Source organism: Canis aureus, chromosome X (genome assembly GCF_053574225.1).
Source record: "Canis aureus isolate CA01 chromosome X, VMU_Caureus_v.1.0, whole genome shotgun sequence".
Taxonomy (NCBI): Eukaryota; Metazoa; Chordata; class Mammalia; order Carnivora; family Canidae; genus Canis; species Canis aureus.
In genome coordinates, this window is record NC_135649.1 from 63,917,795 (window position 1) to 63,945,098 (window position 27,304).

Sequence of the window (27,304 nt, forward strand, 5' to 3'; positions counted from 1 at the left end):
AGTGCAGCTACCATCTGTCACCATACAACACTATTCAATACCATCGACTGTATTCCCTATACTATATCTTTCATCACTATCACTTACTCATTCCACAACTGGAAGCCTTGTGTTATTTACTTTTATTTTTTTAAGTTTATTTTTCTTTTTGTAATCTCTACACCCAATGTGGGGCTCAAACTCAACCCTGATCAAGAGTCACATGCTCTACTGACTAAGCCAGCCAGGCACCCCCATGTTATTCACTTTTAAAGTTATGGCTAGGGATCCCTGGGTGGCGCAGCAGTTTGGCGCCTGCCTTTGGCCCAGGGCGCAATCCTGGAGACCTGGAATCGAATCCCACATCGGGCTCCCAGTGCATGGAGCCTGCTTCTCCCTCTGCCTATGTCTCTGCCTCTCTCTCTCTCTCTGTGACTATCATAAAATAAATAAATAAATAAATAAATAAATAAATAAATAAATAAAGTAAGTTATGGCTAAAGCTATTACAAATGTGATAGGTAACAATTCAGTTGTGTCCACTACTACTTCTTATGAAACCAGTATTAAATTATTATCTATTTTTACATGGACTTACAATATTTATTCAATATAAAGGAATACATTTTGCCTAATTTTTAATGACCTGAAGAAGCCTGTATTCAAGGTAAAAAAAAAAATCAAAACCACAATGAGATACCACCTCACACCAGTGAGAATGGGGAAAATTAACAAGACCAAAAACAACAAATGTTGGAGAGGATGTGGAGAAAGGGGAACCCTCCTGCACTGTTGGTGTGAATGTGAACTGGTGCAGCCACTCTGGAAAACTGTGTGGAAGTTCCTCAAAGAGTTAAAAATAGATCTGCCCTACGACCCAGCAATTGCACTGTTAGGGATTTACCCCAAAGATGCAGATGCAATGAAACACCGGGACACCTGCACCCTGATGTTTATAGCAGCAATGTCCACAATAGCCAAACTGTGGAAGGAGCCTCAGTGTCCATCAAAAGATGAATGGATAAAGAAGATGTGGTTTATGGATACAATGGAATATTACTCAGCCATTAGAAACGATAAATACCCACCATTTGCTTCGATGTGGATGGAACTGGAGGGTATTATGCTGAGTGAAATAAGTCAATAGGGGAAGGACAAACATTATATGGTCTCACTCATTTTGGGAATATAAAAAATAGTGAAAGGGAATAAAGGGGAAAGGAGAAAAAATGAGTGGGAAATATCAGAAAGGGAGACAGAACATGAGAGACTTGGGATCCCTGGGTGGCGCAGCGGTTTGGCGCCTGCCTTTGGCCCAGGGCGCCGATCCTGGAGACCCGGGATCGAATCCCACGTCGGGCTCCCGGTGCATGGAGCCCGCTTCTCCCTCTGCCTGTGTCTCTGCCTCTCTCTCTCTCTCTCACTGTATGCCTATCATAAATAAATAAATAAAACATGAGAGACTCCTAACTCTGGGAAACAAACTAGGGGTGGTGGAAGGGGAGGTGGGCGGGGGGTGGGGGTGACTGAGTGACGTGCACTGAGGGGGGCACTTGATGGGATGAGCACTGGATGTTATTCTATATGTTGACAAATTGAACACCAATAAAAAAATAAATTTATAAAAATATAAAACAACAATACACATTAAAAAAAAGAAAAAATAAGAAAAATCATGATCTCTAATGAAGCACACTGCCAAAGATTTTCACATTCTGATAATCTATGATTTACAAATCTACATGTAAATATAAGTTGTCACTGCCTTATGAAACTCTGTCTGCCTTTCTCTAGCCAGAGCAGCTGCTGCCAATAAGATAAAATCTGAACCTTTGAATAAATGATAAGTGAAATAAGGGAAGTAGGAGATCTGAATTAGTTTAGAGGAGCTATAACTAGCTACTGTAGATGAAAAAAATTCTCCACATTGCCTGAATTTACTATTATGATTATTCAAGATTTAAAAGTTATATTAATGCATATATTCCCTTTTCCCCAAACTTTTATTATAAAAAATTTCAACCATACAAAAAAGCTGTAATAGTACAATGAACATCTACCTGCATATCCTCTGCATAAATTCAACAATGGTTAACATTTTGCTATATTTGTCTTATTTTTCTAAACTATTTGAATGTAAATTTCAGAAATCATAATACTCCAGCATGCATTTCCAAAGAAAAAGAACTCTCGCATAACCACAATACTTTATCAAAGCTAAGAAAATTAATGATTGTACATCATTGAATACAAATTCTCTATTTATGTTTTCCCAAATGTCCCAAGAGCATCTTTTATAACTTTTATTTTTCCCAAATCAAGATCCAGACAAAGTTCACACACTGAATTTGGTTGTGTTTGTTTTAGTCTCATTTAATCTAAAACTGCCCCTCTCCTATCCCTAGTCCCCCATGGACTGACTTTTTAAAGAATCCAGGTCACTTATCTTAAGAAACACTCTATCCTCTTTTTAAAACACAAACTCCACGGATGCCTGGACGCTCATCGGTTGGGCATCTGCCTTCAGCCCAGGGCCTGATTCTGGAGTCCCAGGATCGAGTCCCACATTGGGCTCCATGCATGGAGCCTACTTCTCTCTCTGCCTATGTCTCTCTCTCTGTGTGTGTCTCTCATGAATAAATAAATAAAATCTTAAAAAATAAAATAAAATACAAACTCCTCTTTGATAGTTTAAGAGACTCATAGCTAGAATTATATCCCCTAATACCTATGAAGCCCAGATGGGACAGGAAAAGCAGGTAATTGTGAACAAATGATACCTCAGATGAAGGGAATTCATGGGCCCAGGTGAAACATCCAAAGGTGAGGTACTTAAGGCCAACATAAAGGCATCAGGGGCTAGGGAGAGGGTCACTCTCCCTAGCAGTAATGGGTATAAAAAGGGAAGCAGAGTAACATCTAAAACAAATGATCCTATCAAAATGTTGTCTAGTGTCAGTCCTCTGCCTTATAAAGGAGACCCTTTCTCTTTCCTCTTGTAGCACATGGATGCCTGCCTCTAGGACAGAACACTTAGACTTAGTACTATGTAACTCAGATATGTTATGGGTCAAATGGGGCTTTTGAAGGTTGATCTAGGCATACTACCAAAACTAAATTGTTTTATGGGAAAATGTCAAGTTCAAACAGAATTGGCAACAAACTTTTAGACTATAATACATTCATCAGATGAAAGCTAGTTTATCTGGTTATTTAGAAATGTAATACTGAAATACGGTTTTCTAATAGGGTATGTCCCAGACCAAAGTACTGGAGCATCTCTCAGGCTTACTGAGGAACTGAGAGAAACTTAAATAGAAAGGCACTTTTAACGTAACTGGATAGGGACACCTGGGTGGCTCAGTGGTTGGGTGTTTGCCTTTGGTTCAGGTCGTGATCCTGGGGCCCTAGGGTCCTGGAGTCAAGTCCCACCTCGGGCTCCGTGCAGGGAGCCTGCTTCTCCCTCTGCCTATGTCTCTGCCTCTCTCTCTGTGTCTCTCATGAATAAATAACTAAAATCTTAAAAAAAATAAAGTAACTGGATAATTCACCTGGAAGTATGTATTGAAGAGAGAATTTCTGAGCACAAATGAAAATTACATTAATATAGCCACATTTCTGCCTAAATCCTAATTCAAACATGTTAAATCATCTATGAAAATATGTATTTCCTCCTGCCTTCATAATTCACCTGCATTTTCTCTTCAAAATTCTACTCAAATTGTCCTTTACACACAAAAGCTCAGAAGAATTCCATCTCCCTCATACTACTCCTATATGTATAACTAATTGATTTTGTCACATATGCTACGTCCCCCTTTTGAATTTTAAATGTCTCAATGATAGGTACAAAGTCAGGAACATATTTTATAACCTCCTACTGTACTTAGCAAAATGACTCAGAAAACAGAGTAGGAACATAAACAATTTCATATGGTATGGAAAAACACGTAGGCTTCTGGGAGATCACAATATCAAAGAACAAATCTGACATGCGGCTATTAGGAATGAAGTAACTCTTAGAACAACAGCATCCAACAACACTGAGGGAAATAACTTCTGGTTATTAAAATATTTTGAGCCACTCCCTAAACACACATGGTAATCACCATTAGAAACATTTTCTAAGAGGAAGAACAGCATTATGACTAGATCATCATCTCTGGTTTTAGAAACAGAAACTGAATGAGTTGAATACAAACATGATACATATATATGGAGTCTGCTCAAAACCACTTCTTAAAGCTGATCACAGAAGCTCAAATATCATTTTTAAGCCCCCTAAAATAATTAGCCTTCATAATTTTGGAATGGTTTCTGCATTAATAAATTGTAATTAAGTAAATGCAAATTAAAACCACAATGAATATCATTTACATCCATCACGTAGATAAAAATTTCAAAATCTGGCAATACCAAGTGTCAGTGACGATGTGAAGCAACAAGATCTTTCCTATTCAGCTGCTGGAGAATGTAAATTAGTACAACCATTAGGGAACCTGTTTGGTGATATCTGGTAGAGTTGAAGATATGCATATACTACAACTTAACATTTTCACTCCTAAGCATATCACCCCACACATGTGCAGAGGAAACATGAACAAGAATGCTCATTGCAATAGTGTTCCTAATAGTTAAAACTTTGGAAATGTCTGTCAACTAGAAAAGGGAAAAATAGGTGGTGGAAAATATATATATATATATATATATATATATATATATATATATATATATATAATGGAGAATGATACAGTAGTTAAAATAATGAACTAAAACATGGTTCTTGCTGGGAGAAGGGGAGATTTTACCACGAAAAGGACATCTGGCAAAGTCTGGAGACACTTTTGGTTATCACAACTGGGGAATAGGAGGAGATGCTACTGGCATCTAGTGGGCAGTGGCCAGGGATACCACTAAACATCCTTAAAAAACAAGAAATCCATTCACAGGGGTGTCTGGGTGGCTCAGTCAGTTGGGTATCTGACTTGATCTCTGCTCAAGTCATGATCTCCGGGTCTTGAAACAGAGCTCTGCATGGGGCTCTGTACTCAACAGGGAGTCTGCTTGAAATTATTTCTCCCTCTCCCCCTGCCCCTAACCCTGCTCACACCTGCTCGCTCTCAAAAATAAATAAATCTTTAAAAAAAAGAAATCCACTCTTGAGCTTGAGAAACTAGAAGTATAAGCAGCAGCGTGGATAAATCTAATTAACATAGTTGAGGCAATAAAAATTTTCGCAAGGACACAAAAGTCTAGAAACATAAAACAATACCATATATTGTTTCTGTATGCATACATATGTAGTAATGTTAGTCAAAATATAAAAATGTGCATGGGAATAACAAATGTCAAATTCAGAAGTTTGGGGAGGGAGGAAGGGATGCAACTAGAGCACAAAGAGGAATTTCAACTATATATGTAATGTTTAACTTCTTAGGCTGTGTAGTAGACACACACTTATCTTACAGGGCTTTCTATACTCTGTTGACCTAAATTCTTTTATTGTAAGAATTTTTAAAAGGAAAATAAATGAATGAACTTGGTAGGCATTATGCTAAGTAAAATAAGCCAGACACAGAGAAAAACTGCATGATCTCACTTATATGTGGAATCTAAAAAATGTCAAACTCATAAGTAGAGACTAGAAGGGTGATGACCAGGGCCTGGAGGGGGGTGCAGTGGAGGAGATGAAGAAGTGTTGATCAACGGTACAAAGTTTCTCACTCATTATCAGGGAAATAGAAATCAAAACTACAATTTGATATCACCTCACACCAGTCAGAATGGCTAAAATTAACACAAGAAACAACAGGAGTTGGCAAGGATGTGGAGAAACTTTTGGCGGAAATGCAAACAATGCAGCCAATCTGGAAAACAGTATGGAGGTTTCTCAAAAACTTAAAAATAGGGACGCCTGGGGGGCTGAGTGGTTGAGCTTCTGCCTTCGGCTCAGGGCGTGATCCTGGAGACCTGGGTTTGAGTACCACATCAGGCTCCCTGATATTATTCAGCCATAAAAAAATGAAATCTTGCCATTTGCAATGACATGGATGGAGCTAGAGAGTATTATTCTAAGTGAAATAAGTCAGATAAAGACAAATGATTTCACTCATATGTGAATTTAAGAAACAAAAAAAGAGGGGCAGCCTGGGTGGCTCAGCGGTTTAGCGCTGCCTTCAGCCCAGGGCGTGATCCTGGAGACCCGGGATCGAGTCCAGCGTCGGGCTCTCTGCATGGAGCCTGCTTCTCCCTCTGCCTATGTCTCTGCCTCTCTCTCTGTGTGTCTCTCATGAATAAATAAATAAAATCTTTAAAAAAAGGAACAGACTTTTTTTGTATATATTTTTTATTGGAGTTCTATTTACCAACATATAGTATAACACCCAGTGCTCATCCCATCAAGTGCCCCCCCTCAGTGCCCCTCACCTAGTCACCCCAACCCCACCTCCCCTTCCACTACCCCTTGTTCGTTTCCCAGAGTTAGGAGTCTCTCATGGTCTGTCTCCCTTTCTGATATTTCCCACTCTAAATGAATAAATCTTTTTTTAAAAAGGGCACTTTACATAAAAGGGCAATATTTCTTTAAACAAAATTTAAAATAGTGGGTACTAGAGAAAAACTGATGCTTACCAGAGCGGAACTAGGTGAAGGGATGGGTTAAACAGGTGACAGGGATTAAGAAGGGCACTTTTTGTAATGAGCGCTGGGTGTTATATATAAGTGTTGAATCTATATTGTACAGCTGAAATTAATATTACACTGTATGTTAACCAACTGGAATTTGAATAAAAACTCTTTTTAAAAGGTAGAAAGTTTCAGTTATATAGGATTAATATCTGGAGATTTACAGCATGGTAACTATGACTAAAAATATTGTATACTTGAAATTTGCTAAGAGAGATCTTAATTGTTCTCAATAAACAAAAAAGGTAACTGTGGGGTGATGATTAATTAGCTTGACTGTGGTAATCACAATGTATAGGTATATCAAAACATCATATTACACACTTTAAATATATATAATTCTTATTTGTCAATCATACCTCAATAAAGCTGAGGAAAAAACATTTCTAAAAAGCCAGCTTATTTTAGGGGGAAATAAAGAAGAAAAATAAAGGGAATGTGCAGAAATTAAGAGAAGTGTTACTAAATTTGAAATAATTCAATGTGAGACTAATGATAAACATATAAACAGCCCAAATCCCCCTATTATACCATTTTATAAAAACAATCTCGATGTTGTTAAACAAACTGATGATTTCTAGCTGTGCAAACATTAAACCAGCTGCCTTCAAGGTATCTATATAATATTTCCAAATCTATTTAATTGTTTCCTACCCATTTGCTTTTATTTAAAATCACTATCACCTCTAGGGGCACTTGGTTGCTTAGTCTACAGAGCATGCAACTGTTGATCCTGAGGTCATGAGTTCAAGCCTACAGCTTACTTACAACAAAAGAACAGCAAGATAAAATTACTACCAACTCTAAATTGCAAACAAAAAGGGAAAACATTAACTTCTCTATTGTCTTATATAATGGCACCTCTTTCGTTTAAATTGTGTAAGCCTTTATGGGACACCTGAGTGGCTCAGTGGTTGAGCGTCTGCCTTTGGCTAAGGGCGTGATCCTGGAGTTCTGGGATCAAGTCCCACATCGGGTTCCCTGCAAGGAGCCTGCTTCTCCCTCCGCCTATGTCTCTGCCTCTGTGTCCCTCATGAATAAATAAATAAATCTTTAAAAAATTGTGTAAGCCTTTAAAATGAAAATTGATCTCACACTTTAACCTATTTTCAAAATACCAAGTACCTAATCTCTTCCATCAGACAATTGTCATTATATAAATAGAGGATGAATATTCTAGATGAAACTGCTGGAGTAGACAAGCACGTTTTCAAAACATAAGTTGACCATTCCCAAAAGATTAGGAGTCAATACTTAAGACATATTAATAAGGTCAAATAAAGAACAAAATAGAACATTCAAATTGAGAAAAGTTAATGTGTCTTGTTGGTCATTTTTGTGACTCCTGGGCTAATTATTGCCTTGCTACAAAAGAGCTGTCCTTATAATAACAATATAGATGTTTCAATTTCTTGTAACACTGAATAGTTGACAAAACCATCATATACATGAATTTCTCAATTCTTCCATAAAATAGAGTGATAGTCTCCTTTTAAAATTAAGGGAGCTAACACTCAGGCTTATTCACCCTTATATAGACAATTCAGGCTGAAGTCCAGACCTAACAATAGCCTCAAATGAATAAATAAGGCAGTGTTTGCAAAATGCATAAAATAAAACCAGCCAAAGGTTTGGGGGTAGGGTGGGGAAAATGCTTGAGAAGTACTGATATCTTTCAATGTACACAGGTAAGGACAGGTTCTAACCAAACTGAGAAATAGTCCTCAAGTTACTAGGTGCCTTTCCACCAGGGGCTGAGCATCTGCTGCAATGTCAATAACAGACTAGAGGGAAAAACATGTTTTTAGTACAGATAAAAATTTTCATTGCCTCAGACAACACCATTGTTATCCCAGAAAAGTAGAGGGTAGTAGGATTCAACTATCTGACAATGAAATGTGTCAGATACTTTTCAACCATATTATAGTATAATATGGTATTGCTGTAGCACTCACTCAGATTCTAAGAAGACTGTTTGGTATGATTTTCCCCCCTGTCAAAATAATGATCTAACTCAAGCTTGTCAGATACAATCTGTAGGTAAATAACAGACTGCTTGCAATGACATCACTTTCTTCATAAGGAAAAATCCACCTTACAATTTTAGTTCTAAGACAAAACAGGGACACGTGGGTGGCTCAGCGGCTTAGCGCCTGCCTTTGGTCCAGGGCATGATCCTGGAGTCTCGGGATCGAGTCCCACATCGGGCTTCCTGCATGTAGCCTGCATCTCTATCTATGTCTCTGCCTCTCTTTCTCTCTCTCTCTCTCTCTCTTTCTCTCTCTTTTTCTCTCTCTCTCATGAATAAATAAAACCTGCAAAAAAAAGCAAGTGTTTTTAAAAAAATAAGACAAAACAGTGCTACAAACCATGATGAAGAAACATCAAATATCTATGAAAAATAAAAGCAACTGTCGGTATTTAATCATTATAGAGAGTAAGTAGAAAAAGCATTTATTTTATATTCGCTATAACTGATTAAGAATAAGAAAACTGTAAATAATAAAAGTTTGGTGAGGCTGAAAATAACAACTCGGTTTGACCAAACTTTTCAAGTGTATTATTAATTTTATAAAAAAACATTACTAGGGGCACCTGGGTGGCTCAGTGGTTGAGCATCTGCCTTTGGCTCAGGTCGTGATCCCCAGGTTCTGCTCAGCGGGGAGCCTGCTTCTCCCTCTCCCTCTCCTCCTCCCTCCCACTCATGCACTCTCGCTCTTTCTCAAGTAAATAAATAAAATAAAATAAAAAAAGAAAGACCAATGTATCTATTCAATATGGTCAAGGGTGCAGAAAAATATTCTACCATACTGTCAGTGAAGTGCAAATCATTATGGCCTTTTTTGGAGGGCAATTTTGCAATACCTATCAAGATATGACCCAGCAATTGTACACAAAAGAATCTAAACTACAAAATATACAGATGTAGAAGGCTATAGGATAAGTAGTTAAAACGGTCAAAACTTGGAGACTCTCTAAATGTCTGTCAATACAGAAATAGATAAACTGTGATGCATTCATACTATAGAAGACTACACAGCTGTTAAAGAATGAGCTAAATCTGTCTTGATTCAACTGAAAATGATGAAAGCGTATCAATGAATAGAAAAAAAGTTTAGAAAGATACAAACTATTAAAAATAATTACCCTTTGAAGGGGTGACTTTTTTTTACTTTATATACTTCCATATTATTATTATAATTTCATGAAAATAAGCACGTAATACTTTAGTATTCAGAAAAATATAATAAATAAAAGACTAAAATTTCCAAACATATTTTCTTTGCTGGAAATGGATGCATATATTTTTCTTCCTAGAGCTTAGACATTTGCAGATAGCTTTTTTTTCAAATACAAAAGAGGAAGAAAGTCACATACAGTTCTTATTTTTAAAAACAAGCAAAGGTTAAGGATGACCAAAAAAAAGAGATTGCAAAAAATAAAGGAAATGAGGAAAAGAGGAATATGAGCAGACTGATAGAAAACCTACAGAAAGGAATTCTTTTAGTGCTGGGCATGAAAACAATGAGCAGAATATGATTCTGTAATCTTAAATTGGAAAGAGAAGTGAAAAGAAAAACTGAGATATAATTTCCTTAGTCACAGAAGGGGAGTTTAAAATAAACAGCAGCAATAAAAAAAATCTCACTACAATTAGTTTTAAAAACCTAGGAAAATCCACCTGTAATCAGGAAATTATACAAAGCCTCAAGAGAAAGATGAACAAACCAGTTTCTAAACTGCCTGATTGGAATCTTTGGAATAACTAGGAAAACACACAGCATCTCCTAATAATCTGACTTTAGGAATAAATTTGGGACAAAGGAATTTGCAAAATTTCTATAACCAAATTAATTGAATCTTCTCCAAAATTAGTAATATAGAAAGTCTATCAAATTAGGAATAAGACACATAAGTTACATTAAACCCTATGAATAGGGACACCTGGGTGGCTTAGCGGTTGAGTATCTGCCTTCGGCTCAGGGCATGATCCTGGGGTCCTGGGATCCAGTCCCGCATCAGGCTCCCCACAGGGAGCCTGCTTCTCCTTCTGCCTATGTCTCTGCCTCTCTCTGTGTGTCTTTCATGAATAAATAAAATCTTTAAAAAAAAAAAAAAGCTCTGAATAAGCAATTATAGAGTCTTGCATGTTAAACGAAGATTTTGACATTAGGAGATAATACGGTGGTTTGGAGTTCAGAGAATCTCTTTTTCAGACTCAACAACAAGCAACAGCAATAAATCTGCCTTGGGCAAAATAACTTTAGAGTTATGCTGCCTTGATAATCAAGATATTATGCTCATTTCAACTTCCCTAAAAACAGTAAAACTGATAAATCACTTTTCTGACCATTCTTCCTACTCAAAAGGCTGAATGAAAGACCTGGATTGCTACCTTGTCACATCATTTCCAATCCTTGGACTTATAAATTGACATTGTTCTCAGAGAAACAAATTCTCTTAATAAAATAAGCTTAATTAATAAGCAGAGAAATATAATAATTTATTCTCATAATCTTTAAGGTATCTCATATAAAGATATTTTATATTTAGTTTAAAATAGCATGTAGGGCAGCCCGGGTTGCTCAGTGGTTTAGGGCCGCCTTCAGCCCAGGGTGTAATCCTGGAGACCTGGGATTGAGTCCCACATCGGGCTCCCTGCATGGAGCCTGCTTTTCCCTCTGCCTGTGTCTCTGCCTCTCTCTGTCTCTCATGAATGAATAAATAAAATCCTTTAAAAAAAATCCTATTCATATAGCACCTCAATATCTCCCTGAAAAAAAATTTAAGACTTAGTAATAAACTTAATGCGTATGAAGATATTGTGAAAACAAGTTAATTCTACCCAAATTAATCTATACATTTAAGAGAATCAGTGGGATTTTGAGGTAAGTAAAATCTGACACAATGATCCTAAGGTTGATATGAAAGAATAAAGAATAAACATCTAAGAACGCACAAATTGTGAAAGAATGGTAAGGGGAAAGTATGTATATGTATATATTTACACACTAAAATATGACTTTCCATATATCACTATATATAAAATAGAGACAGCATTTCCTTTTTTTATTAGGATTTTATTTTTTAAGTAATCTCTACACCCAATATAGGGTTCAAACTCACAACTCTGAGATCAAGAGTCCCATGCTCCATGGACTGAGTCAGCCAGGTACCCCAACACAGCATTTCAAGTAGGTGAAGAAACAGTGGCTCACTTAACAAATAGCATTGGGACAAGTGGTTAATCATTTTAGAAAAAAATAAAGTTAGTTCCCTGTTATATATCTAAACTAAATTTTAGATGCATTGCAAATTTAAATGTGAAATACAAAAGCTACTGAAAGAAATTATAAGCAAAAATTAGTATAATGTTGCGATAGAGAAAGCCTTTTTTAAGCATGATACCAAAGGCAAGGACATAAAAAATAAAGCCTTCTGCATAGGGAAAAAAGCACAGATAAAAGATAAATAACAAATTATAAAAATGGACTAGCAATATATATGATAGGCAAGTGATTAATATCTTTAGTATACAAATATCTCTTACACATCTATAACAAAAAGATGAGCACCCAAAAGAAAAAATGCACAGTGGAAATAAGCAGGCAACTCATAAATGAAAAAATACAAATGGTCATAAAGTCTCACTCATCATGGAAGATAAAAATAAGCAGATAATCATTTTTCACATAACAGACTGACAAAGCTTAAAAAGAATTTTAATAACATCTGGTGTAAGTGTGGTTAAATGGACACACTCCTACACTGTTAGTGGAAGCATGAAATGGTAGCTTTCTATTTTTTTTAAAGATTTTATTTATTTATTCATGAGAGACACAGAGAGAGACGCAGAAACACAGGCAGAGGGAGAAGCAGGCTCCATGCAGGGAGCCCAACGTGGGACTCGATCCTCCTGGGTCTCCAGGATAATGCCCTGGGCTGAAGGCAGCATTAAACCGCTGAGCCACCTGGGCTGCCCAAATGGTGGCTTTCTGAACAAAAGTTGGCAGTATGTTATCAAAAGTCTTAAAAACTATTAACCACTTTTATATATGTTACTGGAAGTATATATTTGTACAACTTTTCTGGGGGCCATTTTGGCACTATTTATCAAAATATTTAATGTATATGCCCTATAACCTAGCAACTCCACTTCTAGTAATTTTATATAAAAGATATGCTCATAAAGATATATATACAAGAAGGGAAACCTGGGTGGCTCAGTGGTTGACCATCGGCCTTTGGCTCAGGTTGTGATCCTGGGGTCTTGGGATCGAGTCCCGCATTAGGCTCCCTGCAGAGAGCCTGCTCTCCCTCTGCCTATGTCTCTGCCTCTCTCTGTGTCTCTCATGAATAAATAAATAAAATCTTTCTAAAAAAAGATATAGGGACGCCTGGGTGGCTCAGCAGTTGAGCATCTGCCTTTGGTTCAGATTGCGATCCCAGGATCCTGGGATCAATTCCCGCATCGGGCTCCTTGCACGGATCCTCCTTCTCTCTCTGCCTCTCTCTGTGTGTCTCTCATGAATAAATAATTCAAATATTTTTAAAAAGATATATACACGTATATGTATACATATATATATACACACAAGAATATTCATTGAAGCAGTTTATTATTATAACACAGAACCGAAAACCTAAATATTAATCAAAAAGGAATTAATTTAAATAAAATACAGCATATTCACACAATGAAATATCATACAACCATTTAAAAAATAAGGTAGGTCAATATTTCTTGATATAAGATGCACAAGATATGTTAAATGGAAGATGGAAACTGCAAAATAGTGTGTACATACATATATAGTAATATACATATTATATATGCATATATATTATATTATGATCATACAGAGTATGATCCCATGTGCAAAAGAGAAAAAAAAAGAGGCATTACATAGGCTTGAAAATGCACTGAAAATTTTTGAGGAGTATACAAGAATCTGCTAACAGTTTCTTAGAGAAGGGGGCTGGGAAGTCAGAAAATTTTACTTTTCACTTTTGTATTGTAACATTTTATCACTATGAACATACATATTATCTTTGATTTAAAAAATGAGCTTAGGGATGCCTGGGTGGCTTGCCAGTTGGGTGTCTGCCTTCGGCTCAGCGCGTGATCCTGGAGTCCCAGGATCGAGTCCCACATCGGGCTCTCTGCATGGGGCCTGCTTCTCCCTCCACCTGTGTCTGTTTCTCTCTGTGTCTCTCATGAATAAATAAATAAAATCTTTTTTAAAAAAAAATGAACTTAGAAAAAGTGCCACTCTCTGATCTGGAAGAGTTAGTTGTATGATACCTGATGTTTATGAGAAGATTTAAATTTATTTTTAAAACGATATTAAAATAGGGGCACTTGGCTGGCTCAGTAGGAAGAGAGTGCAACTCTTGTCCTTGGGGTTGTGATTTCCAGCCTCATGTTGGATGTAGAGATTACTTAAATTTTTTTTAATATTTTTTAAAAGGCACTAAAAATGAATGAGCCTTTTGAAAATTTCAATGACATGGATGGAGCCAGAGAGTATTATGCTAAGCAAAATAAGAAAAACAAATACCATAGGATTTCACTTATATGTGGAATTTAAGAAACAAAACAGATGAACATATGGGAAAGAAAGAGAGCCAAACCAGAAAACAGACTCAACTACAGAGAACAAACTGAGGGTTAGTGGAGGGGGAGGTGAGTGGGAGCATGAGTTAAATGGGTTATGGGTATTAAGGAGGGTATTTGTGATGAGCACTGGCTGTTGTATTTAAGTGATGAATAACTAAACCCCCTACACCTGAAACTAATATTACAAAGTATGTTAACTGGAATTTAAATAAACTTGAAAAAAAGAAAACATTCTCTGGAAAAATATCTTGTTCCCTCTAACATTTAAACTTTAAGATACTTACAAAAGGAAAGCATTTACCTTATTTTAGCACCTTCCATCCTGGGCTGCCTGTACTGCAAGATAAAAGCTTTTCTGTAACAATCTGAGGAGCTCAAGTAGTTTGCTTATAACATTTATCATTAACTTACCCATATGGTTTACTGAATGATCAAGCAGTAGTAAAAGTTCATCTGATATGATCAGCAAATTCCAATGAAATGAGAAGGCTTTTGGTTTTAACATAGAATTCCCCATTTTTTAAATGAAAAAGGCACTTCTATGACTTTCCATATGACATTACAGTTAATAAAGTTGCATTTACTTTCATTAGGTGAATTGCACTTTATATGCTACCAAGTTGATAATACAGATTTCGGGGGAGGGGAATAATTAGTTGCCTTTATTTCTACTTATGAGAGTTGACAGACCAGAATGTATTTAACCCTCACTACATGCCTGTTACTTTGGTGAGAGTTGGCAACAGAGGTTGGGGGTGGGAAGGATGTGAGAACCACTTCCAAAATTCCCTCATGCTATCCCTTTATAGCCAACACTTCCCTGAATCCTGGCACCCACTGATCTGTTTTCTTCTTTATACTTTGGCTTTTTCAGATTGTCATATAAGTGGAATCACATAAGGCTACATAAGCCTTTTGAATCTGGCTTCTTTCACTTAAATACATACTAAGATTCACCTGATATTGCATGAATCAACAGGCAGTTCCTCTTTTGTCATGGGGTAGTATTTCACAGTATAGGTATAGAACAACCTGTTTATCCATCAGTTGAAATAACTGGGTTGCTTCTAGATTTTAGTGATTAATACTTAATAATGCTGCTCTAAATATTCAGATATAGGTTTTTACATGAACATAGGTTTCATTTCACTTAGAAAGCTAGAAGAATTGCTGAATCATATGGCAAATATATGTTTAATTTCATTAAAAAACTAGCAAACTCTCTTCTAAAGTAGCTGTACTATTTTTCATTCCCACTAGCAATATCTGAAAGTTCCAGTTGTTCTGTCTTGCTAACACTTGGTATTGCAGCTTTGTTTTGTTTTGACATAGGTGTATAATGGTATCTCACTATAATGTTTTAAAGTATTTTTTAAAGCACTGTTAGGTTCACAGCAAAATTGAACAGAAAGTATAAGATTTCCCATATACTCTTCCCCTCCCATGTACAATCAACCTTCTCCACTATCAACATCCTGAATCAGATTGTACATGTTACAATCATCACTGTGGATTTAATTTACATTTCTCTAACGGTTTTCATTTGCATCAGCCTAATTTGCATTTACTTTATTTGCTTATTTGTATGTCTTCTAGATGAAGTGTCTATTCAGAGCTTTTGCCCATTTTATTATCGGGTTATTTTCTAATTGCTGAATTTTGAAATTTGAGGGTTTTAAATTTTAAAACCTACAATTTTTCATCAGAAATGTTATTTGCAAATATTTTCTCCCCATCTGTGACTTGTCTTTGCATTTTCTTTCATATGACAAAAAATTTTAATTTTAATAAAGTCCAAATAACCATTTTTTCATGTATGGATTGTGCTTTTGGGATAATATAGATTTCTAATCACATTTCTTTGTTCATGTCTTTTTGTATGGAGTAACAGTTCTCCTAATTAGCAGCCTCAGTCACAAAGGCTGAGAACAAATAAACAAAAACTGCCACTAATATTGTTTAATGGGTACAGAGTTTCAGTCTGGGAATACTAGAAAAGTTCAAGAGACAGATGGTGATGATGGTTGCATAACAACATGAATTTACTTAATGCCACTAACCTGACACTTAGAAAATGGTTAAAATGGTAAAATTTTGTTACCATAATAATATAAATTTACCATAATAAAAAGGAAAAACTGCAACCAAGCAACAATATGTCAGGGATGTCTATGTTCCAAAGCTCATACATATTTGTTAAAACACTTCAAGCAGTACTGAAACCAATGCAACAGAGCCAAAGGTTCACTTTGGATCCATGGAAGATGAATGAAGATTCTTTTCCAAGATGAAAAATAGCCAGACAAAATGAGCCATGTAGAAAAGTTGTCTCTTTTAGTCCTCATACTCATAAGGCAGATAGTATACTACGCTTCTTTCTTTTAAAAAAAAAGATTTTGGGATCCCTGGGTGGCGCAGCGGTTTGGCGCCTGCCTTTGGCCCAGGGCACGATCCTGGAGACCCGGGATCGAATCCCATGTCGGGCTCCCGGTGCATGGAGCCTGCTTCTCCCTCTGCCTGTGTCTCTGCCTCTCTCTCTCTCTCTCTGTGACTATCATAAATAAAAAATTTAAAAAAATAAAAAAATAAAAAATAAAATAAAAAATAAAATAAAAAAAAATAAAAAAAAAGATTTTATTTATTCATTCATGAGAGACACAGGGAGAGAGAGAGGCAGAGACACAGGCAGAGGGAGAGGCAGGCTCCTCGCAGGGAGACCAATGTGGGACTCGATCCTGGAACTCCGGGATCACGCCCTGAGCCTGAGCCAAAGGCAGATGCTCAACCACCCGGGCATCCCCGCTTCCTTCACAATAAAAAGAGCTGAGGCTTGGAGGGCAAAGTTGCCTGTTCAAGGTCATACTTGAGTCAGTAAATCAAGGAGTGAAGATGAGTAGAAGCTACCAGACAATCCAATCCCAGAGCTCTAACTGTAGACCATTCCCCTGTACTACCTCTAAATCTCTGAAGAATAACTCTCTCTTCAGCTTTTATGTTTAAAATTTTTTAAGTTTTAAGAATTACAAATAATTTAACAAACATTCCTTGGGGATTGTTGAATGTAATTTCACTACATTGGTTTCCCACAATACATTGAACAAAGATAAGCTACATGTTATTTTACTTTGCAATGGAGTAGATAACAGCTCTAATCTAAAATCAAATGACCTCATGTCAAATCCTGGCTCTGGCTTTGTGCTGAAGTAACTTACGCATTTTAGTTCATATGAATGAAATTTCCAACTTGGGGTGATAAAATCATAGCACTAGAAACTTGTTCACTCAAATGTGCTGCTTTTCTCATCTTGAGGTTTCATGATATAGGTAAGTTCACTGATACTGTGAAGACCTAGTAATGCTTAGAATACTTTGAATCTCTATAAAAGTTAGCTATTAATTGTAGGGTGGTTTTTTTTTGCTATTATTGTTTATAAAAAAGAGTTACCTTGGACAAATCTATAAAATATAAGTATTTAAGAGCACGTGTTCCAGAATCAGTCTACCTTGGTTTGAATCCTGGCTCTGTCATTTGCTGAATTTAAAGCCCTGGACCTGTTAATTTGTCTCTTTAAGCTTCAGTTTTCCACAGCTGAAAAATAAAAATTATTAAAACATTGCTGTAAGAATAAAATGAAACAATCTATGCAAATTGCTTAGTACAGTCCTTCATATACAGTAAGCCATCAGTGCACATGAACTGGGTTTTGGGGTTTTTTTAAGATTTCATTTATTTATTCATGAGAGACACAGAGAGAAAGGCAGAGACATAGGCAGAGGGAGAAGCAGGCTCCCTGTGGGGAGCCAGATGTGGGACTCGATCCCAGGACCCCGGGATCACGCCCTGAGCAGAAGGCAGATGCTCAACCCCTGAGCCACCCAGGCATCCCGAACTGCTATTGTTTTTTTATTAGCAATGTCAAAATGTGCCTATAGCATTAGGAATCAAATCATAAAAAGGGCATTTTGCAAATCTGCAGAGACAGCAATACTCTAATCAATTCTTAGAGAACTGTCACATCTCTTATTTGATACTCATAAACATTGACCTCTCCATTAAAAGCTACCCTCTGCCAGTCTCTTAATATCACAATCTTCTTGTTTTACACTTTACCATACTGTGTATCACTACTTGATATCTATGTACTTTAATTATCTACTATCTGTCTTCCCCTTCCAAAACGTAAGCTCCATAAAAGTAGGGAGGCATAATGTTTAAAAACAGACTTGAGAGCCAGACTGTTTGATTCCTATCTCTGCCACTTGCTATGTGTCCTTGGGCATGTTACTTAAGTTCTGTGCCTCAGTTTCCTTATCTATAAAACAGAGATAACAACATCTGTTCCCACAGGGTTGTAATGAGAATTATAAAACTTTATATATATAAAGCACTTAGCAAAACAGTAAGCACTCAATAAATGCTATTATTATTGACCTGTCATTCCAGTAGCCTGAGTAGTCCTCAGCACAGAGCAGGCACCCAATAAATATTAACCGAGTAAAATAATAATAAGAGCTTAATGATCCAATTGGAGCCAGTCTTACAGCTCAAGACATCCCTAAAAGAGTTGGAAGCAAAGGAGAGGGACTGGGAAAGGTGCTTTCTGCAGGGTCAAAACCTCTGTTCTGACCCCATCTTCCACCCTAAGTATTAAAGCCTGCTAATCACCATGGGGCATGATGTAAATTCTTTTTTTTTTAATTTTTAATTTTTTTTTATTTATGATAGTCACAGAGAGAGAGAGAGAGAGGCAGAGACATAGGCAGAGGGAGAAGCAGGCTCCATACACCGGGAGCCCGACGTGGGATTCGATCCCGGGTCTCCAGGATCGCGCCCTGGGCCAAAGGCAGGCGCCAAACCGCTGCGCCACCCAGGGTTCCCCATGATGTAAATTCTAGAGCTGCCTTTGGCAACTAGGAAGTCCCTGGGCACCACATCTCCTTTCTCAACATTCATCAAGAGGTTACCATGAACAGTATTTTGCACATATTACCTCATTTAATCCTTACAACAATCTTGAGGTAAATACTATAATTGCCTCCATCTTACAGATGGGAAAACTAAGGTAGAAATAGGTTAAATAACTTGTTCGCAGCCACATTATTTCCCAGGGTAGGATGGGGAAACAAGCAAGAGGATCACCTTAGTGTAGCAGGAAACAGAAGAGACCTGAGGGGTCCAATCCTGTTCTATCAGTTATTTTTTTTAAAGATTTTATTTATTTATTCATGAGAGGCAGAGATACAGGCAGAGAAAGAAGCAGGCTCCCTGCAGGGAGCCCGATGTGGAACTCAATCCTGGGATCCCAGGATCTTGCCTTGAGCCAAAGGCAGGCGCTCAACCACTGAGCCACCTAGGTGTCCCTGTTCTGTCAACTTTTAAAACATTTCCTTTATTTTCAGCCATGGGTCTCCTCCTCACCTTTCAGTAATAAATACTTACCTCCAAATTCTGAACCTCTCATGGGTAATATGATAAAAGACCTCACTTTCATTGATATCTCCCTTTGCAGGCAAGATTCCCCCTCTTCTGTTTCCTATGTTCCACTTATGTGTTTAAACCTTTCGTCTGCTGATGTTACTCTTCTGTTCTCTTTGTCCTTGTGGGTTTAAGCCTTTTAAAATGTCTTTACTATCGGGATGCCTGGGTAGCTCAGTGGTTGAGCATCTGCCTTTGGCTCAAGGCATGATCCCAGAGTCCCGGGATCGAGTACATCGGGCTCTCTGCGTGGAGCCTGCTTCTCCTCCCTCTTCTTATGTCTCTGCCTCTCTCTGTGTGTCTCTCATGAATAAATAAAATATTTTTTAAAATTTGTTTACTATATCATATTAGTGGAGTTTGAGACAGACAAGAGCTAAACATGTGTGGTTGGGTGGCCATATTTAACTCCATATACTACTTTTATGATTTTTTTTCAAATAAAGATTTAAAAACTGGAAGATGATGCTGATAGTAGGTAGAAATATGGGTAAAGGGGAAGATAATAAAAGGGAAAAGTAATTAAAAGTTACTGAGTTACTATTATATGCCAAGGATTTTAAAATACTATAATCCTAACAATCATGTTAAACTGTCCTCCTTGGGCACTTGATGGGATGAGCACTGGGTATTATACTATATGTTGGCAAATCAAACTTCAATAAAAACAAATGGAAAAAAATAAACTGCTCTCCTTTTGAATATGAAATTCAAGTTCAGAATAATGAGAGCTTCTTTGCCTAATGCCAAGAAGCTAATGAATGATAGAGTCTGATTCTAAGTCACATCTCTTAGACTCCCCAAAAGTATGTTCTTTCCTCTAGAAACAACAGTTTCTTTGTCTAGAAACAACAGTTCAGGCAAAAGATGAGGGCCTGAACTAAGATAACAGTCATTAAAGTTGAAATAGGGAGTGGGTTCAAGAGATTCTTTGCATATACTATAGCAGCAGTATAGCACTGCTCTCAAGTACTCAACTATAAACAGAACACTAGTGATCAGCTTTGTACAGGTATTTGCAAATACTAATATTCACACATGGCATTTTGGTGACAAATACAATTTAACATGAATGTCCAACTTCACTCATTCTGAAAAGACACACAAACAGTATCCCCCCCTCCCCAAACAAACATTAAACTTTCCAATTCTTTCCATTTCTCCTACTTCCTTATCATTCCCTAGCTGTTTTTTCCTTCTGTTTCTTCTGAGTAGCTATTCTTTTGATTCTGGTCCCCAAAGTTCTATAGAATCCCCTCCCTCTGGTCCCCTACCTGGTGCAAACACATACATTCTAGCAACGTTTCCTCCCCAAGTTAAAACTGCAACTGGTTATACTGTCCTGAAAGTAAGTGTTGACTAGGTGCCTTAACAGTGAATCAAGAAAAAAAATATCCTTTGAGTGCCTATTTCTCTGAAACATATGACAGGTCTCAATAAGTATTTACTGAATTTAAAATGGGTTATTTATTTATTATTTTTCAATTTAAAAATGGGTTCCTTGAGTGCAACTTACAGAACATGGAAACAGTGGGTTTTCTGTGTTTGGTAGCAGCAGTCCTAGCAAGGGGCTTCGTATGGGTTTGGGACTCCAGGGAACAAATGAAAAGTCAGGAGCTGACTGGCATGCTAGGAGATGGAAGCAGGACCTTCCTGGTGATCCCGCACCTCAATGATAAAGCCATGTTCTTTGCTCTCACTGTGCTATGCCCGGCCTGCCTAAAATACTGGCTGTCCTTGCTCTGCTTCTGTGCAGGGTTCTCTGTTGTAGGGCACTAAGTGAATATACCAAAGGCCCCTTCTCTGGGTGCTTCACTGAGAATCAGTGGCCCTAGCTTGTAGACTGTAGCAGCCAGCTTCCTAGGTGGATTGGGAGATGTCACCAGCTTGCGTACTTCATTGCCAGCAGGATTGGGGAGCATAAGAGAACTACTCACATTTTGTTCCATTTAATACCTACGTTTCTGTTGGGAACTATGACTGTACTCATTCTGTGGAACTTTTTTATGTGAAAGGACCAAGAATAATGATCTTGGGACGCCTGGGTGGCTCAGCAGTTAGGCGTATCTGCTTTCGCCCCAGGATGTGATCCTGGAGTACCAGGATTGGATCCTGCATCGGGCTCCCTGCATGGAGCCTGCTTGTGTCTCCCTCTGCCTTTGCCTATGTCTCTGCCTCTCTCTTTCTGTATGTCTCATGAACAAATAAATAAAAATCCTTAAAAAAAAGAATAATGATCTTACTATGGGACACCAAACAGAATCTAGGCTGTATCATGCCTGCCTAACCCTTAAAATTTTACTACTAAAGATAGCAAAGGACCTTCCTGCTGCTTTTAAAATCCATTTTGTGGGGTGCCTGGGTGGCTCAGTTGGTTAAGCATCTGACTTCAGTTCAGGTCATGATCTCACAGTCCTGAGATGAAACTTCATATCCAGCTCCCTGCTTGTGGGGAGTTTGCTTCTCCCTCTCCCTCTGCTACTACCCCATCTCTCCTGCATGCTTACATGCATGCACATGTGCACTCTCTCAAAATCTAAAAAAAGAAAAAAAAGAAAAAGAAAAAATCAATTAAAATAAAATCATTTTGTGCTATTAAGATGCATATGTCAAATTGAAGAGAGAGACTCAGATCATTAGATTAGAAAATAATTTTAGAATCCAACATCCACCATCTTTCAATGAAGAGGCCTTTCATTTTTTTTTGAAAAGGCCTTTTTTTTTTTAAAGATTTCATTTATTTATTCATGAGAGACACACACAGAGAGAGAGAGAGAGAGAGAGAGAGAGGCAGAGACGCAGGCAGTGAGAGAACCAGGCTCCATGCAGGGAGCCTGATGTGGTACTCAATCCCGGGTCTCCAGGATCACACCCTGCACCGAAGGCAGGTGCTAAACCACTGAGCCACCCAGGGATCCCTGAAGAGGCCTTTCAAAGATGACTTTACCATACAGAAAAGATGGACTGAGAAAACAAAAATTGACCCTGACGCTGAATTACAATAATAATTGCACAACTGCATAAATGAACTATTAATAGACAATGGGTGAATTTTATGGTATGTAAAATTATACCTCAATAAGCTACTTTTAACCAAGAAATGGGTTCCTTGAATAGTTGTTTCTCAGTTGATTTTGAAGATGAACCATGTTTTCTCATAGAAAGAACATTATACATGATGGCTAGGTTCACATATTGATCTTCAGAAGTTTCTTGGCTAGGTTCACAGATTGATCTTCAAAAGTTTCTTGGCAATAATGAAGCTAGATTATATATTAATAGTATTTTAGCACTGACTTTTATGAAGAAATGCACAGTGAGTTCCAATTAGGAAATCAAGATGCCAACAGACACTTATCTCCTATTTACATTTTCAGCTCTAGAAAAGATGTCTCTGCCCCATGCAGGCAGTGATAGGGGTAAGTGATGCCTATCTTCAACAACAATAACAAGTGAACTCATGCCAGGTCTTTCATAGATAATTAAGTCAGGTCCTGGTATTCTGCTTAGGAAAGCAATATATTACTGAATGAAATACTTGATATATTTTACAAGGTCTTTTACACAAAATCTGCAATATAAAAATAGTTTTGGGGCACCTGGGTGGCTCAGTCAGTTAAGCATTGGACTCTTGATTTCAGCTCAGGTCCTAATCTCAGGGTCCTGGGATCGAGCCCCGTGTCAGACTCCTCACTCAGTAGAGTCGGCTTGTCTCCCTCTCCCTCTCCTCCTGCTCATGTGCTCCCTTGAATGCTCTATCCCTTGCTCTTAAATAAAACAATCTTAAAAAAATAGTTTTGAGTGAATTAATTCTGATGCACTGCTGATGGGAACACAAACTAAAACCCTGTAGGGTTTCTAAAAGATAATTTGGCAATATTTATCAAAGCCTGAAAATATGCATGCCCTTTTAACACAGAAATGCCAATTTTTTAATTTATTTATTTTACAGAGAATGAGAGAGAGAGAGAGAAAGAACAAGTAGGAGGAGTGGCAGGCAGAAGGAGAGGGAAAAGCAGACTCCCCACTGAGCAGGGAGCCCAATGCAGTGCTCGATCCCAGGACCCTGGGATCAAGACCTGGGCCAAAGGCAGATGCTTACCTGAGTAAGCCACCCAGGTGCCCCACTTTTGGAAGAATTTATATCATAATCTTAACAACAGCTACTACTTAGATGATAGAATTAGGGTAATAATCACTTTCTTCATTCATTCAGTCACCAAATATTTATTAAATTCCTACTATATTTCAAGTACTATTCTAGATGCTGGTGATAAAGCAAGTGAAGAACATAGACACAGTTTACACCATCATGGAGTTTACATTCTCATGTGGGAGATGGACAGTAAGCCAACAAAGTAATATATAAAATCAAGTAGTGATGTTATAAAGAAAAAAACAAAACCCTGTAAAGACAGATATCAAAATATTGCCTAGATTTTGTTTTTACATTGACCATTTACTAATTTTCTTTTTTTTTAATTTATTTATTTATGATAGTCACAGAGAGAGAGAGAGAGAGGCAGAGACACAGGCAGAGGGAGAAGCAGGCTCCATGCATCGGGAGCCCGATGTGGGATTCGATCCCGGGTCTCCAGGATCGGCGCCCTGGGCCAAAGGCAGGCGCCAAACTGCCGCGCCACCCAGGGATCCCTACTAATTTTCTAATAAGAAAAAAAGTATTTCTACTTATAAAAAAGTTAACGTATTTCAGTGATACATTTGGAGGATTCATACAATAAGGGACCGGACCAAGACACATTTAAGACCTCTGAATGACTAAAATTTAAAGGGTAGACTTCAGGGATCCCTGGGTGGCGCAGCGGTTTGGCGCCTGCCTTTGGCCCAGGGCGCGATCCTGGAGACCCGGGATCGAATCCCACGTCGGGCTCCCGGTGCATGGAGCCTGCTTCTCCCTCTGCCTGTGTCTCTGACTCTCTCTCTCTCATTCTGTGTGACTATCATAAATAAATAAATAAATAAATAAATAAATAAATAAATAAATAAATAAATAAATAAATAAAAATAAAGGGTAGACTTCAGTTATCTGGAAAATTCACTTCTGTGAAATTCCTCATTCCTCACCAATGCTTAGTAAAAGGTACTACAGATCACAAAGACCCTGGACTGCACTGGAGGCTCAATTTCATGGGATCTTCAGAGGCTCACTTAAAACTTCTCTACAGATGAGCCTATTAAACCCCCAAAAAGCTATTTACTTTCAATTCCAAAACTGTAGATCTACAACTTCAGAGACATTTGTTGAGATCACTTTATGGAGATGAAAAAAAAAACTATTACTTTTTACAAATGTATATAGTGAGCCAAGGCTTTCCTTGGTTCTCTGAAACCATGAAAGGTTTTGTTGTTGTTGTTGTTGTTGTTGTTGCTTTAAAAAGATTTTACTGGGATGCTTGGGTGGCTCAGCGGTTGAGCTTCTGCCTGTGGCTTGGGTTGATCCTGGGTCTGGGGATGAGTCAGGGAGCCTGCTTCTCCCTCTGCCTATGGCTCTGCCTCTCTCTGTGTGTCTCTCATGAATAAATGGATAAAATCTTTAGAAATAAAAAATAAGAAGATTTTACTTATTTGAGAGATGGAGAGCGAGAGCATATGAACGAGGGCGGGGGGCAGAGGGAGAGGGAGACTCCACACTGAGCAGGGAGCCCAAGATGTGTCTTGATCCCAGGATACCAAGATCATGACCCAAACTCTAAGGCAGACGCTCAACGACTGAGCCACCCAAGGGTTCTTTTAAGGCAAAAGAGTCTAGAATAAAGGCAAAAGGGACCTAGAGTTGAAAGCACAGAGACATGAGCAGAATATTCTGGAAGTCCAAAGGAGTAAGTTTCTAAGTGCAGCCTCCATTGATAAGTAAAAATATGTATAAAGTGTTTGAAATTACAAATACACCTAGGTATCATAGACCCTCCTATCAAGAGAAAAAAAAAGCATGGGAATTGATGATGACTATTTTAGTGACCTATCTCTCCTCTGGACAAGTCTGCCTCTTAACTAACAAACTACACTCAGAAAACTGTGAAGCAGAGTTAGAGGTATAGCTAATGACACCAGGAGACAAGTACACACAGGGATGAGATCTATAATTTTGGCTTCATTAATACTGTTAAATCAGCCAAACCATAAACGCATCAGGTAGATTTATATCACCAACACCATGCACACTAACATTGAACTTGTGTTGAAGGAAACTGTAATACTCAGTACATGTGGTATACCTTGGTGACTCATCTTGCTGATTATGCAAAAATATCTCCCCTATCAGGTAAGAATATAATTAATCTTTCCAGGACTTGAAAAAAAAAGTAGTTAAAATATTGGTAGAAAAACTATTTTGTCTTGGGGCACCTGGGTGGCTCAGTCAGTTAAGCATCTGCCTTCAATTCAGGTCATGATCTCAGGGTCCTGGGATCGAGCTCCACAGGGAGCCTACTTCTCCCTCTCCCTCTGCCACTCGCCCTGCTTGTGCTCTCCCTCTCTTTTACTCTCTCCCTCAAATAAATAAAAAAAAAATTTTAACTGTTTTGTCAGGGATCCCTGGGTGGCTCAGCGGTTTAGCGCCTGCCTTTGGCCCAGGGCGTGATCCTGGAGTCCCAGATCCTGGAGGATCTAGTCCTGCGTCAGGCTCCTGATATGGAGCCTGCTTCTCCTTCTGCCTGTGTCTCTGCCCACCCACCCTACTCTATGTCTATCATAAATAAATGAATAAGATCTTTAAAGATAAATAAATAAAAATAAAAGGTTTTTTTAAAAAACTGTTTTGTCTTCTTAGAGATGGACTATTTGTATGCTATGACTAAAACATAAAAATATGTATCTATTTTTCAAAATAGTTTGACTACTCCTAACATGCATATTTTTCATATTTTTTTATCAAACCAAGGTTCAAAGAACAATTTTCAGTATGAAGCAAGCAGACACCCTGTAAATATAGTCCAGATCTATATCCCCACCCACACCCAACCCCTTAATTCCTTTAATGACCTGTTTAATACACTTCAGTTAACGAAGGTGAAAATCTGATAACATTCTCTCCTATTCAAAGTTCAATCACCATCAGAACATATAAGGATGAAAAACTATGTACTAGGAATGTATGGGGAGTTCAGCTTTTAAAAAGAGACTAGAAGTTCCAAATTGTCAAAAGCAACTGTTTAGCTGGGTATTTTTTGATACACATAAATGAGAATGAATTCAGAAAAGGCCTATATCATTCCATACCCTTTAGAGTTTTTAACTGGGAAGTTTCAACTGCTTTGTTTTTTTGTTTTTTAAGTAGGCTCCACACCCAACATGGGGCTTGAACTCATGAAACCTGAGCCAGCCAGGCACCCCTCAAGTGCTTTGTTATCACAAGCAAGCAAAAGCCATAATAATACACAATAATGAGTTTGATGGAAATGCATGGATTAACCTGAAAAGCTTCACATCATTATTAGAAACCAAGTTCATAAAAAGTGGATAGAGCATGAGCAATATAAAAAGACAAAAGGAAATAAAATGCCAGTTGAACAGAGAAGAAAAAT

General features: G+C 37.8%; 1 protein-coding gene across 11 annotated transcripts in view; it reads right to left on the reverse strand.

Moving 5' to 3' along the window:
* ATP7A (ATPase copper transporting alpha) overlaps positions 1–27,304 on the reverse strand; it is a 154,689-nt gene that overhangs the window by 116,536 nt on the left and 10,849 nt on the right. For 2 of the 11 annotated variants that reach the window (XM_077889251.1, XM_077889246.1), the window contains exons 2-3: positions 17,788–17,873; positions 14,586–14,620 (exon numbers count right to left, since the gene is read on the reverse strand). The exons of 5 other annotated variants lie outside the window; for them this stretch is intronic. The gene's annotated coding sequence lies outside the window, so the exon portion shown is untranslated. The remainder of the gene's footprint in view (positions 1–14,585; positions 14,621–17,787; positions 17,874–27,304) is intronic. 4 more of the 11 variants (XM_077889252.1, XM_077889248.1, XM_077889250.1 and 1 more) reach the window with 2 other exon arrangements.